The following is a 4,709-nucleotide window of genomic DNA, read 5'->3' as shown; positions in this document are numbered from 1 at the left end:
TTCAGTCTCCAGTAAATAATAATAATAATAATGATAGTAGAAAATGTTGGACATGTATTTGTTCACTTACTTTATATGTTTTCTCAATGTTCTTTTCATGAAACCCCCTTTATTCAAATTTGAAGACTCCTGGATCATTATTTTGATTTTCAAATACTTTCCATCTTTTGACATTTTGGTTTTCCTTTTTGTCAGATTTCTTCAACTTTGTATTCTACCCTTTTCTTTATTGTCCTTTCAGTGAGAATCAAGGGTTGCTAAATACACATGCTCAAATTTTCTTCTGCAAAAAAAAAAAATCTGATTATTAATAGTTTTCTGGGGTATTTTGTTCATTTCTGGTTGAAAAATTAGATCTATCAAATTTATCTTGAAATTTTCATTTTTGCTTGAAGTTGTAAATGAATTTCATGAGACAATCTTTTATATCATGCTTCTTTTTAGTGTATTTTTGCTATTCACTGCCTTTATTCAATTTCTTTAAAAATAAGGAAATTTAAAACATTTCAAAAACTCTTTGTGTCATTCAGCAACTTTTATGTATTTCCAGTTGTCCCATTTGCTCTTGTTTTATTGAATGCATAAATATGTATATTCAAGAAACATGAAGTTGTATTATTTCCTGAATTGAACTATTTGTCTCAAATTTTTCAGCTTGGTTCACCTTTTTCAAATTGTTGATTTCTTCAATGTTAATTCTTAACTCACTTTATGAGTGCAAGTGTTTAGAATCGGAAGTCTCATTTTTATAGATCTATCAGGATTGACAGCTGGTGCAGATTTTATCAAGAATTATGGGGCCAGGGATTTAGCTCAGTGCTTCCACCACCTGCCTCACAAGCCCAAGCTCCTAAGTTCGATCCCAGGTACCAAAAAAAAAAAAAAAAAAAAAAAAATAAAAAAAAAAAAAGAATATGGTGCATAAGCTGTGTGTGTGTGTGTGTGTGTCTGTGTGTGTGTCTGTGTGAGATGAAGTTAATTCTGCTCTTCCTCATGGAATTCTATAGAACATTCTATTTCATTTCTTCATTGATTTCCTCCACACTTTAGGAGGGGTTCTCTGGTTTGTTCTCTGCTTCATTAATCAAAAGCCAGTTTTTATTTGGCTTCTGCAGTTTTCTTTTGGTGTAGTCTTTTCTCCTTCAGGTCTGTGTGTGTGTCTGTGTGAGATGAAGTTAATTCTGCTCTTCCTCATGGAATTCTATAGAACATTCTATTTCATTTCTTCATTGATTTCCTCCACACTTTAGGAGGGGTTCTCTGGTTTGTTCTCTGCTTCATTAATCAAAAGCCAGTTTTTATTTGGCTTCTGCAGTTTTCTTTTGGTGTAGTCTTTTCTCCTTCAGGAAAAGTCAGGTTCAAATGTATCCTACTGAGAACATGAAACTGTTGTTTATTTTAATATTGGTATGGTTTTTGGATAAAATCCATTTTAGAGACAAAATTGTGCCCCGATGCTGTAGGAATTAGTTTGTATTACTTTCTGATGGATTGTTTTCTAAACTTCGTTTGATGCAATTCCTGTCTTGGAGAGAGAATTGGGTGCCCACCTTGAAGTTCTCCTGTGCAGCACTGTGGGACAAACACCTCTAAGGTAACACTAGTTCACGACAGTACTAGAATGGAACTCTAACTACATGCTATTATACACGTCCAATGTGGTTAGTGTGACTGAGGACATAAATTAAATTTAATTAATTTACATTTGAATTGGAACAGCCAGATGCAGCTAGCCAGTGGCAGTCATATTGGACAGCCAAGCTCTAAGTAGCTCTAAGTATTCAGACTAAGGAGGAAATTCCCCTTGAAAGAGTAATTCTAAACCTCGATGAGGGAAAAGATGTCTGCTGGAAGCTGATGGCTGTCTCACACATTTGATACACAGAAGCAGAGGGAAGAGACTGAAGTCTTTTGGTTTCAGAAAACACAGATAGGGAGACTATTTGGGCTTCTAGCCTAGAAATTATAGGTGCTTTGGAGATAGTAATCCAGTTGCTTATCTGAGTTTGAGAACAGGGCTCATTCTTAATCCTTGACTCACCATATTTCACCCCCCCAAAAAAAATCTAACTAGAAAATAAGTCCTACTATGATTTTTTTGGGGGGTGTTCATAATATAAGCCCTACCCCCAAAATAAGCCCCAGTTAAGATCATCAGCCAGAGGGAAACATCTATCATCCCTTTCAATGCACAATGGGTGTAATAAATTATAAAGTAATAATATTATTTGCCTATGTAAACAGTTGAGCTAGAGATTTATTGCCAAATGACCAGAGTGCAGACACAACACATGAATGACATATGCACCTGATAACAAAATGAACAAGGTTTGTCTAATGTGAATCTTCATAATTGAAAACATTGTGTGTTATAATGAGAGTACTTAACGAGCTTCTGTGAAATAAACATTTTCTGAATTTTGGTGCCTGCAGTTTCTCATCACTTTGTGTGGACCATCGTTCCTAACTGCCCTCATTTTTGCTGCCACTCCTGTCTCCTAAGCCTTCAATTAACACTTGATTCCCTGGAAACTTTGTGAAGCCCAGTTTACAAGAGGCCATGACTTTGGTGAAGAATTCATGGGATAAAATCATGGATAGCTGTGTTGCCAGTGCACCACGAGCAGGCGATGTGGGCAAGAAGTGCTTGTTTAAGGGGAGCTCTATTGTGAGGCAAGAGAGACTGGGGCCAGTGGTTCCATAGCAATCAGAATGGCAAGAAATTCTGACTGGAATTTGGGTTTGGAGAATTGTGATGATGTTTCAGAAGAAGATGACTGGACTGTATTTGAATAAGTGCAGAGTGCTATACATGAATAAAGTAGATTGTTGCACATGAAAAAAGTAAGACATCCTCTGAAAATAAACCCTGATGTGTCCTTTGGAGCAAAAATTAATGTAAGACCTGGTCTTATTTTCAGGGAAATACGGTATCACCTCTTAAGTCCCCCACACTCTCATACTGCTGTGTCTTGCTTCTCACTGTGGCTGTCTATCGTCATGTGGTTTAACAGACACTTTATGGAGTGTCTGCAGGGAGAATTTCCTTATACTGTGATTGCTTAGCCATCCTTCCAGAAGCCTCCTGACTTCATTTTCAAATCTGGAAAAAGAGCTCAGCTAGAGAAAATGATTAATTCGATCATTTGGGAAACAGGAACTTAACAGCGTGGGTTTGGGCTTGCCAGGTAATCACGACACTGCTTTGACATCTACCCTCGACTCAATGTGGATTTGGGGAGAAAGTAGAGAGAGAAGGGTGCTAGTGTCATTTGTTAGCACTTGGAGACAGGGTCGCTTCTGTGCAGTGGGACTCTCCCCACCCTGTCCTGAGGCTTTCCTCAGCAACACAACTCTCTACCCTGCTTCGTCCTAATCAGATTCCTTTAAAGTGTGAAAGATGAGGTCCATGATTATATCCTGAAGCCTCTGTCCACTTGGCTCAGCAGCCAAGTTTTCAAACAGCCTACAGATGTCCTGTCAATGAGTTCTCTGAAACCAGTGGTGCACCAGGATGCCCTTATTTGCTTTCTGCTTTAAGCAGAAAAATTGGATTTAGAAAGCTTTTCCTAATCTGGATCTCTGCAATATATAGTAAATGTCTTACATCTGTCACCATCAGCCTTTCCCTTGCAGTCTTTACCTTTTATGTTTCAAAGAGGGGAAGGCAGCAGTGCCCTTTCTTTCTTTTCCTATTCAAGCAGTGTCTTGGGATAGCAAACCCTGGGGATTAGTGACATCTTCCTGGCTGAGGTGATAGAGGACTGGAACAAATTTAGGATTGCCCTGTATACCAGCCACATTGCACCCTTATGAATTCTAAAGAGCAGCTCTTGCTTGGAAACTTTACAGACAGCAAATACAAGTCAGGCCTAAAGCTCTCTGAATACCTTCTTTTTTGTACCGGTTAAAATGGATATTCCCAGGCTTTGCTCGAGACCCCTGTGCATCAGAATGTCTAGGACCAAGCCCATTCTACATTTTTGCAATGAAAGCACTCTTTTTATGGCCTCTCTTAGAGACTGGGGTGTCAGACAGCAACCTTTTCCTTCCAGAGATGTGGTCCTGTGGAATGAGGTATGAAGCTCAAGGGTAAAGGAGACATAAGGGTTTTGTTTATTTGGTACCTGGCAGGGTCTCACTAAGTTACTGAGTTGCCCAGGCTGGGCTTGAAACTGTGATCCTCCTGCCTCAGCCCCTCAGGTTGCCAGGAATACAAGCAAGCTGCAGTTTAAATGCTGGAATGTTCTGTGCTCTCTGTGGAACAATGAGGATTCAATTTAGCCTTCCTGCTTTGGTTCTGTGTTTGGCAAGATAGTGAAGCTGGCTTCACAGGCACAATGGGCCCTGCATGCAAATCATCCAACATCTAGTGAACAGCTGATGAACATTTCTATTACGATTTCTTAACAGATGCTGTGTTTAAGAAAGCTTTCAGGTATGAATCAAAACCAACTCCCTTTTACACTTGATCTTAGCCAAAAGGCCGAGAAGCGATGCCAACTCCCTTTTATGAAGCAACAATTTGTTTATTCAACACAGACATACATGGCAGCTAACCTGAGTTCTGGTGCACTGGAATTCTCTCACTGATAGCCTTCCTGGCAGCTGTGGGTGAGCTTGGTGTCTCAATCTGAAATATTAGCATTTGGTGTTCTGAAAATTTCTAGTAGCTCTCAGTCCCCTCTTTACTACAAGCTACTACTGTG

General features: G+C 39.2%; 1 pseudogene; it reads right to left on the bottom strand.

The window, feature by feature from the left end:
* Nucleotides 1-4,293: 4,293 nt before the first annotated feature.
* Nucleotides 4,294-4,498, bottom strand: LOC117283385 (annotated as a pseudogene).
* Between the last annotated feature and the right edge of the window lie 211 nt (nucleotides 4,499-4,709).

This window comes from Fukomys damarensis, unplaced genomic scaffold (assembly GCF_012274545.1).
Source record: "Fukomys damarensis isolate Sample0158 unplaced genomic scaffold, DMR_v1.0_HiC HiC_scaffold_25, whole genome shotgun sequence".
In the NCBI taxonomy this organism is placed as follows: domain Eukaryota; kingdom Metazoa; phylum Chordata; class Mammalia; order Rodentia; family Bathyergidae; genus Fukomys; species Fukomys damarensis.
Note: the sequence above shows the minus strand (reverse complement) of the source record. Positions and strands in the feature narration are given on the sequence as shown.